At 44.8% G+C, this 14,252-nt stretch overlaps 1 non-coding gene across 1 annotated transcript; it reads left to right on the top strand.

Moving 5' to 3' along the window:
• The first annotated feature begins 183 nt into the window (after window positions 1–183).
• On the top strand, window positions 184–290 carry LOC148209074 (small nucleolar RNA R71). Its single transcript, XR_015787540.1, has one exon. It is a non-coding gene; the product is annotated as a small nucleolar RNA R71 (small nucleolar RNA).
• Window positions 291–14,252: the final 13,962 nt, after the last annotated feature.

The raw sequence follows: 14,252 nt of genomic DNA, 5'->3' as shown, positions 1-14,252 counted from the left end.
TTTGGTGCTGCCCTAGATCTTTGTGAACACCATAGTTCGTTGTGTGAAGCTAAGTCATTTAGGATGTCAACTATCTCGTTGAATGTCTTCTCTGTAAAGGCTCCGTTGGCAGCATTGTTTAGCATCATCTTAGTAGGATGATCTAAACCTCTAAAGAAATGTTATATCTGGATGCATGCCGGCAAGCCATGGTTCGGACATTTCCTGATTAGTTCTTTAAATCTCTCCCACGCCTCGTGAACAGGTTCACGATCATACTGTCTAAAGGAGATGATCTCCTCTCTGATATCAGCGTGGCGAGTAGGTGGAAAGAATTTTGTTAAGAACTTCTCCACTAACGACCCCCATGTGGTGATGGATCCCGGTGGAAATGCATTGAGCCATGCTCTAGCTTGGTCCTTCAAAGAAAATGGAAAAAGTGTTAGTCTCAGAGCATCGTCTGTTATACCAGGTAATCGAAATGCATTTGCAATTTGAATGAATGATTTCAGATGATCATGTGGATCCTCATGTTCCTGCCCTCCAAAATGTCCAATTGTCTGCAACATTTGGAACATCATTGGTTTAAGCTCAAAGTTTGCGTGGGCTGGAATAGGGTTGACTATCCCTGAATCAAAGTTCTGAAAAGCCGTGGCAGCATATTCTCGCATTGCCACGTCTCTGTTGTCCGCCATCTGGATATGGTTGAATTCATCATTTCTCGCATGATCCCTCATATTACCGTTAACAGCAGGTGGATCAACCGGATCACGAGGTGGAATATCTGCCATTGATGTGCTCGTACTCTCTACCTCACTTTCAGGACTGATTTCACCTTCTCTCTCTTTTTGCTTTTCTAGTTGTTTTCGAAGTCTTTGCTCCTTTCGAGTTTTTCGAAGGGTCCGCTCAATCTCAGGGTCAAGGGGTAGAAGAAAAGATCTTGTGCTCATGCACTTTAACTTACCCTTGTGAGATAAACGAAAAAATATAGAACAAAAACGGTGGATGGAACTTACACCCAACAACAATTCACAAAAATAAAAACTAAAAGAATTTGAAAATAAATTTAAAACTAAAGTCCCCGGCAGCGGCGCCAAAAACTTGACTGGGCGTTTATGCTGAACGCACGCGCTAAGCATGGTAACAATTATATAGATGCAAGCGCACACCTGTCGGAGTAATATAAAATGGACGGAGTATCGAAGTATCGATCCTCAAGGACTTCTAAACAATTTCCAAACTCTAAAGTTTTAAAGAATAGTGAATGTTGGAATGAGTGATTCTGGTAAAATGGGAAGTGGTCACAAATAATGGTTTGGATTTGGGATTTGGACTTATAATAATAAAACCTAGCCCGAATTACTTCAAGTTAGCCATCAAAGAATCAAGGACATGCTAAGGACAATATGCATTTTACTTTAGAAACCAACGACTACGCTTCTCACTTGACTTATGTCTAAGCAAGTTCAAAGTCCTAAGACATTCCCTAATATGTCTATTATGAGAGATATCTTAGTTTTAGGATGGAAATAGTCGCAACCTCGGGTTAAGGTCCTATGTCTAGGCTACTTAAGCGGAACCCTTATGTCTAAGGCGCTCCTCTCCTCGGTTTAACCACTCAACAATGCAAATAAGCAACCTTTTCAGTATTGACTTGTTAAGACTTACAGTGGCCTTCTCTAAATCCTAACTTTTTGGGTAAACATGTTGAGCAATGAATGGAAAGCAAAAAACACTACTTCTTAGCAACTCTTTTTAGACATAAAAGGCTAACTATCCATAACCAGGCTAGAGACGGGAATTTAGAAAGACATATTGAAGAAAATACAGCAAGTAAAATGGTTGAATGTGGAATGCATGTGTGAAAAACAAAAGTTAACTAACGGAGAGTTTTTATCGGGATTGAGAGCTTCGCCCTTCTCTTTCAAGCAAGGGGGAGTGTCACGTGCTCTTTCCTCCAAAAACACAACTCTCTTAACTAAAAATAAAGTAAAGGCAAAGAGAGAATAAGCAAAGTGCTAGATTTTTATATATTTGAATAAGTAGAAAATAACTAAGTACAAATGGAAACAAAACAAAGCTCAATAAAAGAATGTAAAGTACTCGGGATTTAAAAACCAAAAGCAACTAATGAAAGCAACTCAAAATTACTTAGAAAGCAACAAAGAAACACTAAAAATGATCAAGAGAAGGAAGCAAGGCTTGATGATTTTGGTGGAGAAGTTGCTGGAATTTATAGCTGTGCAGAATTGGTTAGGTAGGTCCTAAAACGATGGTGAATCACCCATTTCCAACTCTTTTGACTGACCAAATCGTGCTCAAACTGATAGTGGAACACTTCTTCTACACGTATGCATCGGTTGGAACCACCAAAACGCATTGGAAGACGCGTTTCATTAAGGGCAAAGTTGGAAGAAAACCAGTTTTTCTGCAGGCTTCCCAGGCGCCTGGCGCCTCCCATTTAAGTTTTTCCGTCTTTTTGCTTCTTTTGATTAATTTGCACTCCCAAATGGTCCTAAAATGTCATAAATACAATATAAGCCAACCACAAACCATAATATATGAATTTTGCATGAATTGGAACTCAAACGATCGAGAAAAATCCGAAACAAAGCTGAAACATTGTAAAAACAGCATCTAAAACCTTCTTTTTACGCATGTAAACAAGCGTAATCAAGCATCGATCCTCAAGGACTTCTAAATAATTTCCAAACTCTAAAGTTTTAATGAATAGTGAACGTTGAAATGAGTGATTCTTGTAAAATGGGAAGTGGTAAAAAATAATGGTTTTGGATTTGGGATTTGGTCTTATAATGGTAAAACCTAGCCCGAATTACTTCAAGTTAGCCAACAAAGAATCAAGGATACGCTAAGGACGACATGCATTTTACTTTAGGAACCAACGACTACACTTTTCACTTGACTTATGTCTAAGCAAGTTCAAAGTCTTAAGACATTCCCTAATATGTCTATTATGAGAGATATCTTAGTTTTAAGATGGAAATAGTCGCAACTTCGGGTTAAGGTCCTATGTCTAGGCTACTTAACCGGAACCCTTATGTCTAAGGCGCTCCTCTCCTCGGTTTAACCACTTAACAATGCAAATAAGCAACATTTTCAGTATTGACTTGTTAAGACTTACAGTGGCCTTCTCTAAATCCTAACTTTTTGGGAAAACATGTTGAGCAATGAGTGGAAAGCAAAAACACTACTTCTTAGCAACTCTTTTTAGAAATAAAAGGCTAACTATCCATAACCGGGCTAGAGACGGGAATTTAGAAAGACATATTGAAGAAAATACAGCAAGTAAAATGGTTGAAATTGAAATGCATGTGTGAAAAACAACAGTTAACTAACGGAGAGTTTTGCTCGGGATTGAGAGCTTCGCCCTTCTCTTTCAAGCAAGGGGGAGTGTCACGTGCTCTTTCCTCCAAAAACACAATTCTCTTAAACTAAAATAAAGTGAAGGCAAAGTAAAGATAAGCTAAGTGCTGAATTTTTATAAATTTGAATAGGTAGAAAATAACTAAGTAACAACGGAAACAAAACAAAGCTCAATAAAGAAATGTAAAGTGCTCGGGATTTAAAAACTAAAAGCAACTAATGAAAGCAACTAAAAAGTACTTAGAAAGCAACAAAGAAACACTAAGAATGATCAAGAGAAGGAAGCAAGGCTTCATGAATTTGGTGGAGAAGCTGCTGGAATTTATAGCTGTGCAGAATTGGTTAGGTAGGTCCTAAAACGCTGGTGGATCACCCATTTCCAACTCCTTTGACTGACTAAATCGTGCTCAAACTGATAGTGGAACACTTCTTCTACACGTATGCATCGGTTGGAACCACCAAAACGCATTGGAAGACGCGTTTCATTAAGGGCAAAGTTGGAAGAAAATTAGGAATTCTGTAGCCTCCCAGGCGCCTGGAGCCTCCCATGTGGTTTTTCCGTCTTTTTGCTTATTTTGATTAATTTGCACTCCCAAATGGTCCTAAAATGTCATAAATACAATATAAGCCAACCACAAACCATCATATATGAATTTTGCATGAATTGGAACTCAAACGACCGAGAAAAAGTCCGAAACAAAGTTGAAACATAGTAAAAACAGCATCTAAAACCTTCTTTTTACGCATGTAAACAAGCGTAATCATCAGTGAACTCATTAACCACACGAACCGCCTCAATGCTTGGCACAACCTTCCTTGCATCCACAACGCTAGCCAAATAGGCCCAAGCACCACGCTGGAGAAGATAGCTGGCCTTCAATGTCGACACGACCTTTGGGATCTCGGCCTTAACTCCTTTAAAGGTAAAGTTTTGTCCGGAGGGCAAGCGAAAACTAACTTCCTTCTTCGAGCAATTAATATTAACGCGGCTAGCAGCTAACCAATCTATGCCTAGTATCACATCGAAATCCTGCATATCCAGTTGAATTAACTTTACCTCCAAGGTCTGACCATCAAAGGAGAGCTGGCCTCCTTTCACCACTTGGCTAGTAACCAACACAGATCCTGACGGTGTGGATACCGACAACAAAAAGCCTAACGATTCTAGCTCTAGGTCCGCATGTCGAACAAAGGTAGAAGCAATGAAAGAATGACTAGATCCAGAGTCAAATAATGCGTAAGCAGGCATACTAAGCACTAAAATAGTCCCTGCAAGTAACACGCATGCAATAAGGCACAAGCATATACACACAACTCAAAACTCACAAAGAAAAGGTACCTGTGACCACCGCCTCGGCATGCTCAACATCCCCCTTGGTGAGAGCGAAGACGCGCGCCCTCTCGGTTCCACCTTAAGCTGCAGCTGCCGCAGGGGTCTTCTGGCCTAACGCTTGGGTATTCGAGCCGGTCATCGGACACTCCCTTGCGAAATGTCCTTCCTTCTGGCACCTGAAACATATTCTTTTTCCCAACCAACATGGCCCAGCATGGTTCTTCTTACAAGAGGGGCACACCGGAGGAGCAGTCTGTCTTTGCACATGGTGCTGGTGTCCTCTTGAGGGTTGACTGGAGGAGAACGATGCAAATTTCCTCTTGACCCCTGAGCTGGAGCCCATTACCTGCTGAGACTGAGGCTCCTCGAGACATTTGTCCATAACCAACGCACACCTGATTGCCGCTGCGTGTGTAGTTGGTTCCTTGAGAACAAGTAGCCCCTTGATCTCCCTACGCAAACCGTCAATGAACTTGTCAATCTTTAATTGCTCGGTGGGAATGTATTTCATTCCAAAACGGGACAGCTCAGTGAACTTCCTTTCGTATTGGGCCACAGTCAGGCTCCCTTGAGTGAGACGGAGAAACTCTGCCCGTTTTTCATTCCTGACAGTCACGGGGAAATAGTACTCATAAAGTAGGTGATACTAATCTATTTGTGACCAATTACATATATCAAAGGAGCAATTATTACAAGAAAGGCAGGAAGATTCAAGAGGCTTTCACACTGCACCTTCAAAAGCTTGTTAATGCACAAGAACCAACAAAGAGTTTTGAGCCCGAATTTATTCATAATGTTACTTCAATGAGTCAAGAAGAGAATGGAGCAAAGATGGCACAGGAAAAGTTGTCTATTTTGAGAGATGGCACGGAGGACAAAAAAAGTGTGCAGATTCGTGAACAGGTGCCTTTGCAGATTGCACCTCTTTGGAGTTTGTGAAGTCAAAAGTTGTCAAACCATATCCAAATGTGAAGCGCCTCCTACAGCACATAGATAAGACCATTTGAAGCATGACTACGTTTTCTGATCCGCATTTAAGTGTCTAGAATGATGTGCAATCAAGTTTTAATTTGCATGTCTTACTTTCTACAATTTGCATTAAGTAGTATTTTGAAAAACTTTTGGTGTTCTTATGTTGAACGACCATTTGGCCTATTTAAAGGCTTGTAATGCTCTCGTTATGGAGAACTTAAGATTAAAAACATATTGAAATTCAAGAACTTTTGTTCCTTAACACTTTTGGTGTTGCTTCTTTCAAATCTTGCTTTAGGTTTGATGTTAAACCGATTCATTGGATTAGTCTCGATCAAGCTAATTCTGGAGTGAGTCGTCTTAGGATCTAGGAGTGACCATCGTAGATTCTAAGTCCGATCTAAGAGTGATTCATCTTCTAACCGTACTCTTGGTTGGAATCATTCGGTAAGTTAGTCGTTTTTGTGAATGTTTGCAAGGATCCTAGAAGGACCTCTAGCTTTGTAAACACGAGCAACCTTGGCCCTTATCAGTAGGTCCTTAAATCTTGCCCACGTGATTGGTACGTTGGCGTGATCCTCCGCTGCCGCCACTAACTCCCACCAATTTACTGCTTCTCCCAGAAGCATAAAAACTGCTCCCCGGACCTTGAAATCGTAGGAGCATCCCAAATACACATAAAGAGCTTCCAGCTCCCTGACCTATTCCTCGGCGGCAGTAGGCCTCTCACTCACCCCGTTGAAAACGGGTGGCCCAAAGCGTTTGAAATCCCTGATAAACTGAACCTCATCTTACGAAATTTGTGCCCGGCGAGGCTGCTGTACTTGAGCTCCACCGGCTCCATTCGCATTATCCAGTAGCACTTGCAATGCCTCAGCTAGCAACGCCACCTGGGGATTCACCTGGGGAACTCCCTGAGGAGCTGCCTGAGGAACCGGGGGTGCTACCCCTCCAGGAACAACCGGGAGAACATTTGGGTCCGCTGCTCCCTCACCCCTAGGATTCGGATCCTCATAGTTGTGAGCTCTTGTGTTCCGCCTGAAAGCCATTATCTAAAAGAATAGAGCACCAAGGTCATTATCGCACTAACCGGGGCACAACACAAGTGCAAAGTTCAATCAAGTCTATATAATGAACCAAGGAAACACGCTAGCTTATCTAATATCATACAACAATGATATCTCAACCATAAGCAATGTAAGACATTCATGATCGAACAAACTGAACTAGGAAACGTACCCGGTGATGACGAGGAGACTGACAAGGACCATACACTATCGACCTAGATTCTAGGACAGTCAACAGGAACAACTCCGCTCTGATACCAATTGTAACGCCCCAGGACTTCCCACACACTTCTAAGTCACGTTAACTACCCACCTGTCTAAACTTAACCCCAATCACGAGATGACAACTCCCTGTGAAATAATTATATAAAATAAAGCTTCACCTCTCATCAATTTAACAATGAATCAACCCTATAGAATATCAATCAAACATCATCCGTGGACAACCTCATTAGGCAACTTTATTATTCCAACTAGGCAAACTCAATGAATGGAAGAAAACTAAAATAAACACCTATCCAGCAATAAAGTAAACAACGAGTGGAAGCCTCCCAATTATTCAAATAAGAACAAATAGTTTATTGACCAAAACATAAGGTCTTAACCATCTAAACTTAAGCTAAGCAAAAGTAACTACGCAGCTTATGGTCCTCGCTCGTCATGTCTTCTCCGTCTCATCACGCTGGTCGCCAACGAATCCTTCACCTGAAACAATAATTGTAGAGGGGGGGTGAGTATATAAAATATACTCCGTAAGTAGCCCTCACCAACAACACACATACACATCATGCTCAACAAATTCATGAAACATTCATAGTCATGCTCTTCCATCACATTATGCAATCAAACACAGACACACTCTATAAGATTCGGCGACAACCACAACCATGAACAAATTAGTTACCAACCTCGAGTCTCCCTAACATCTCAAGCACCTCTACGCTTATCACAGCTATCCTAGCCTTTCACAACTAACTCCTTCAAGTAGAGTCGGCCATTTTTACCCAGAACCCCGACACTACTGCATCGGCCCTCGACCATTTTTACCCAAGGCCCCGATGACTTCACCATCTATCGGCCCTTGACCATTTTTACCCAAGGCCTCAATAGTTTTCCTTTCAAAAGACTCCTCGCATCGACCCTCGACCATTTCTACCCGAGGCCCTGACACTCACCCATTCACATTCCCCAAGAATCCAACGTTCCTTATCATAACCAACTCCACATCAACCCCTAGCCTGCGAACAGGGTTCGAAAATATGCTTCTATTACACCCACGTCTCATAAGAAAATAATATGACTCAGACCAGCACGCTCGCATCATAAAGAAACGTTTATATATGCTCAACCAGCACGCTCACATCATAAATGAACATTTATATAAACTATACAAGCACGCCCACATCTTAAGAAAGCATAATCACAATAATTCTATTTTAACGTGCATCCTTTGTAAACATACATCATCCGACAACAATTTTCAGCAGTTTAGCAAGGCAAAATTCCACCGTTATCACGAACGAATATTCAACACTACACCAAGTATACAGATTAACACAAACAAAAGTTACCTAGCACAATAGCGTATCAAAATCAATATTAAACATCACAAAACAACACATTAGAAACCAACTGGCACACATTAACGCACACACACGCCCCTTGTCTACTTACACAATGGCCCTAACGCTACTAAGCTCGCCGAAGGATTCCCTAAATCAAAGGCAACCAAGCTTGAGTTAGAGACTAACTAAAAACACTTAGTTTGCACCAACATTAATTTAGGTGAGTCGTTACCTACTAACTCACACCAAAACCTCTTGAGTTAAGAGTGGGTCAACGCCAAAGAGGTTCGGGCTTCCAAAACTGAGTTCGAATGTCCTTAGGCTTGCTGTTCCGATGTCAAAAAGCGATGGGTAATGCTGGTTTGAGTCCAAATAAGGGTGGGTACCGCGAATCGAACTCCGGATAGGTGTGGGTAAGTGTCTAAAGTCGTCGGAGGGGAACAAAGGCCACAAATCGGAGCTGTTTGTGGTCATCGGAGTACACACGGCCAAGGGTCACCGTCGGGACGCCGCAGAAGCGCCACTGCCACTGCAAAAACGCCGGAACCGCCCTGGGTTTGGGTTCAAGACACCGTGTGAGACGTCGGAATTGGCTGGAAACGCGCCGCCGCTGCTGTCGACGACTGCCGAAGGGAGTTTCGAAGTCGTGCCGCCGCTGAAGTTCAAGAAAAACTCTGCCGTTCCTCGCGAACCGCCGCCGATGTAGATCGCCAAGGGGTTGCGCTGCTGCTGGTTCGATGAGACGCCGCCGCTACAGTTGCCGCCGTGAGGTGTGGTCGCCGGAGAAGAAACTCACGAGAGGGGGGGGGGTGACGGCGGCTAGGGCAAGAAAGGAAGAAGAAGATGGAAGCCCTATGTGTTTTCTTTTTCTTTTTATTAATTTTCTTTTCCTTTGTTTTAAAACCAAACCAACCCAAAAAGCCCAACATAACCAAGCCCAAGAGAAAAGAAACCCATCCCAACTTAAGATAAAACCAACCACACGGAGCCCGATATATATAAATTTAATTGAAGTTTAATTTAAAATTAAATGAAAATCTCCTGATTCGAGACTAACTAACCTGAGGGACTCGGGGCGTTACAGTGTGTTTATGCAAAGATGTGCACAACAGTGTGTTCCTGGTTGTAGCTCGAACCCGGCCTCCGGACCGACCTGACCACTTGGGCGGACCTGCACAAAAAGGTGAGCACTCCGACGATCAAGTCAGTATAGGTCGGATTCCAAGTCTAGTTCGAAGCCAGAAATCATCGTACCTGATCGGGGAGTGAGGTCCCCTACTTATGGGTGGTGGTCCTGCTAATCTAGCGACTGTTACATTCGGTAATCTCGGGACCGTCGGTTACATCCGGTAATCTCGGGACCGACGGTTACGCCCGATAATCACGCCGCAGACAGTTGCGCATCTCGGCCCATACCGAGCTCCCCGGTGGGTCGGACTTGCGCCAAGCTCACCTCGGCCCTCACACTTGGCATTTGTCGGCGTTGGTGGCGGCCATCTCGGCCTTCCGAGCTGGGCATGATTCATGAGTCATCTTGGAGCACCAATAGGGGTCTTCCACGTGTCCAGAGTATTCCCTTCCCCAAACATTGGCCCCCTCTCTGTCTGGTCCGATCTCGACCTGGCAGAGAAGTTCATTCGACTTGCTTTGGACACGTGGCGACTTCCTATTCGTGGGAAAATACAACCGTCGCGGGAGATTTATCGTCGGAATATTCAGATATTCCGACGCTTCGGATCTCAGAGAGGATCCCAGCCGCTCGTTGATTACACGTGTACGGTGGGGACATTCTTCCGACGGGCTATAAATGCCCCCAATCCTTCAGATCATACCTTACGTTCCTTGAATTCTTGGAGTTCGATCTGAAGGCAGCTCGAACTCTTGGTAGGTCGGTCTCTTCCCTCTCTCTTTCGAACATAATTGCCATGTCGTCCTCTATTAGCAGCAACCTAGGATCCGATTTAGCTCGTAGGTTAGAGTCCGAGCTTGAGGAGATAGAAAACTTTAGAATCTCCGATGACGGGGAGGATAGCGACGCCTCCACTTCAGGTCAGGGTTTGGAATACCCTTCTAGGATACCTGAGCACTACCTCGGATCCCTTCGTAGGGGGTTCGCTATCCCTGAGAACATCCTCCTCAGGCTTCCGGAGGAGGGGGAGAGAGCTGACCATCCTCCAGAGGGATGGGTCACTCTCTACTTCAAAATGTTTGAGTACAGCCCCAGACTTCCCCTTCACCCTTTTGTCCAAGAATTTCTCTTCCGGACTGGGCTGGCTCCAGCTCAAGTGGCCCCCAATGGGTGGGGTGTCATTTTCGCTTTGGCCATCCTCTTTTGGCTTCGAGCTCGGGATAGTGAGGAGGCCGAGCTGTTGGACGTAGACCAGCTCCTCGCGTGCTTCGAGGCGAAAAGGATAGCTAAGAAGCCTGGTCGGTTCTATATGTGCGCAAGGAAAGGCGCATGCGGTATAGTTAAGGGGCCGACCTCCATCAAGGGATGGGTGAGGAAGTGGTTCTACGCTTCCGGGGAATGGCTCGCAAAGGACGAGTCAGGTCGTTCCTTCTTTGACGTCCCCGAGCTTATGCAGGCCTCCTTCGATACTCTGAAATACTACAAGGAGCGCTTTCCGAGGGGTAGGAAGGTCGGAACCCTGGTGACTCCTGCTTGAGTCTGGGCTGCTAGATTACAACCCTGCAGTTCGTCCCATCGAATCCTCAAGGCCGAACTCTGAACTTGGTATGCCGAACTTGCCTTCCCCCTTTTTCCTCTAACCTTGTGTTGACCCTTGTTTTTATCTTGTAGCCATGGTTTGCGGATTTGCAAGCGGCGTGAAGCACAAGTCTAAGGGCCGAGCCCATGCTCTTGAGGCTGCCCAGAGTTCGAAACCTCCCACCCCTGCCGTGGTAGGGCCTGCCTCGGAAGATCCAGCCCCGGTGATCGAGCTGGAGTCTTCTGGGGGTCCCTCGAGGGAGAAGCGCCCCAGGGATCAGACCGAGGCGGTGGACGCCCAGACCGAGGCGGCGGACGCCCCCGCCTTTGGGCGATGGGGCGAGGGAGGAAGCCCCTCTAAAGCAAAGAAGGAAGAAAAAGAAGGCGATCTCTCCCTCGGAGGTCGGAGCTTGCAGGGTCTTGCCTGCAGGTTGGGCTGATCGGGTGGACGATCCTGCGGCCAGGATGGCCGGGACGTCCGATGTGACGGCGCGGTTCAGAATTGAGCCGTCAAGTCTCGGGGTGAGGGAGCAGGTGACCCGCATCTCAGCTGCGAGTTTGGACCGCTGCCTAAGGAGGGCGTCCAAATTTGTGAGCGCCCCTGGGTCCGTTCTGCAGAGGACCATTGACTACGCAGCCGAGGTAAGACTAGTGCCCCATTTTTTGCTTGATTTCGCCCAACAGGTAGTTCGATCTAACTTTTTCCTTATACCATTTCTCAGGCGTTTGTTGCTTCCATTCAATCGGCTCTGGTTATAAAAGCCGAGCTGGATGGGAGGGAAGCTTTGGCCGCGAGGGAGAAAGAGGAGTTCTCCGCTGCCTTGGAGGCTGCTTCCTCCACCATGAAGGATGAGCTGCTGAAAGCTCACTCCGAGGTGGAGACTTTGATGGCCGAGGTGGAGTCTCAGGCCGAGCTACTGAAGAAGGAGGAAGACAGGCGTAAGGCTCAACTCCGAGCTGCCCACGCCATCACCGGGGCTTGGAGAGGGAGAAGTTCCAGCTCCTGAAGGAGAAGGACGACATGCTCCAGGCGCTCGAAGCGAAGGATAAGGAGTTGGAGCATGCGACTGCCGAGCTGGAGACGGCGAAGGAGCGCCTCAGCAATGGAGTCCTGCTGGAGGAATCGTTTAGGCAACATCCTGACTTCGATGGATTTGCCAAAGACTTTTCTGACGCGGGCTTCAAGTTCCTCATGAAGGGCATTGCTTCCGACATGCCCGACCTTCAGATCGATTTCAGTGGTCTGAAAATGAGGTATGCCGAGAAGTGGGCGTCTGGGCCTAGCGGCACCCCTGGCCCCCAAGCGTTGGTGGATCAGTATGTCAGGGATCTGGACTCTGACTACTCCGATCTCGAAGAGGACCAGGTCGACTCCACTCAGGAGGGCGCTCCCCCAGCAGGCTCTTAGGCGACCACCCTTCACGAGGCTTTTCGCTGTTCTCCCTCCCTTTTCTTTTTGTTTGTAAGTGTCAGGGCAGAGCTGCAAGGTCTATAAGCCTTGGCTCTGCTCTTCATTCAATAAAGAGACTCCCATTCGCTTCTACTTTGTTGTTAGTGACCTCTTTTCTTTGCTTTTCCTTTGAACTGCAGCTAATGTCACCTCGCACCTCTTTACTTTTGAGGTCGCACCTTTAATTAAAATAATTTGAAAGTTTGAGTTTGAATCTCTTAATGTTCAACACATTGCACCAACTCTGGATTTTTAACATTTCACCCTTAACTTAAAAAGGTAAAAAGGCTAAAATCCGTAGCTATTCTTCATATCGTTCCTCGTATCCTTAGGCTTCGAAGGATTGAATTTGAACCAACTGCTGGAATGCGATCGCGTGGGAGTCCGTGGCCCCCATTTAATTTCTGGTCGAACTCGGAAGCATGAAATTAAATCATCACATTTATTCCGATCATAATGCTTTTGGAACAGTCGTTACAAATTCATTGAAAACCCTTTTGGCATTTTAAGGATAATAACGCTTCAGGTGTTCCGCGTTCCACGGGTGCGCGAGGACATCTCCCTTCAGATCGGCCAATAGATACGTCCCAGGTTGGACTATGCCCTTGATCTCAAATGGGCCTTCCCAGGCCGGATCAAGGGCACCCACATGCGTTTGGACCCTCCTTAAGACCAGATGTCCGACCTGAAAGGCCCGAGGTCGAACGCGGGCATTGTAATGTCTGGCCATCCTGCCCTGATATTCCGCCAGGCGTAGCTGGGCCATTGCTCTTCTTTCTTCCAACAAGTCGAGGTTGAAGAGCAGCTCTTCCTCATTTGTCGAAGGCTCGTAATGCTCTACTCTGTCAGATGGCATGCCGATCTCAACCGGGACTACAGCTTCGGAGCCGAAGGCCAGGGAGAACGGGGTCTCACCCGTTCGAAAGGTCAAAACAATCAGGAAACTGAGATAGAACCTAAAAGAAGCAAAAGTGCTAAGAAAGATACGTCCTTTGGACCTGATTTCATAACTTATATGATAATGGGGAGCCTCAAAATTTTCAAGAAGCTGTGTCATCTCCAGATGTACCTTATTGGAGAGAAGCTATTAATAGTGAGATAGAATCTATTTTACATAACAATACCTGGGTATTGATTGATTTACCTCCTAGAAGTAAACCAATTAGAAGTAAATAGATTTTCAAAAGAAAGCCAAAAGCTAATGGCACTATTGATAAATATAAAGCCCGTTTAGTAGCTAAAGGCTATTGTCAGAAAGAATGGCTAAATTTCTTTCATACTTATTCTCCAGTGACAAGGATTACATCTATAAGGATGTTAATTGCTATAGCAGCTTTACAAAAGTTGGAAATACACCAAATGGATGTAAAAACTGCATTTTTAAATGGAGATTTAGATGAAGAAATCTATATGGAACAACCTGAAGGGTTTATTGTAAAAGGACTTGAAAATAAGGTTTGTAAACTTGTCAAGTCTCTATATAGGTTGAAACAAGCACTCAAACAATGGCATGAGAAGTTTGATCACACTATGTTATCTAATGGATTTAAGATAAATGAGTGTGACAAATATGTCTATGTTAAAACCATAGATAAAGATTGCGTCATTGTTTGTTTATATATGGATGATATGTTGATAATGGGCATAACTAGAAGTGTTATTGATTCCACTAAAAGGATGTTGAATTCCAAATTTGATATGAAAGACCTTGGTCCTACTAATGTTATCCTTGGAATCAAAATAACAAGAAATCCAAATGGGTATATACTTTCTCAATCTCATTACATAGAGAAAG

This window comes from Momordica charantia (genome assembly GCF_013281855.1).
Source record: "Momordica charantia cultivar OHB3-1 chromosome 9 unlocalized genomic scaffold, Mcharantia_2.0 BLBB01000009.1, whole genome shotgun sequence".
NCBI lineage: Eukaryota > Viridiplantae > Streptophyta > Magnoliopsida > Cucurbitales > Cucurbitaceae > Momordica > Momordica charantia.
This window is presented reverse-complemented; position numbering and strand designations above follow the sequence as displayed.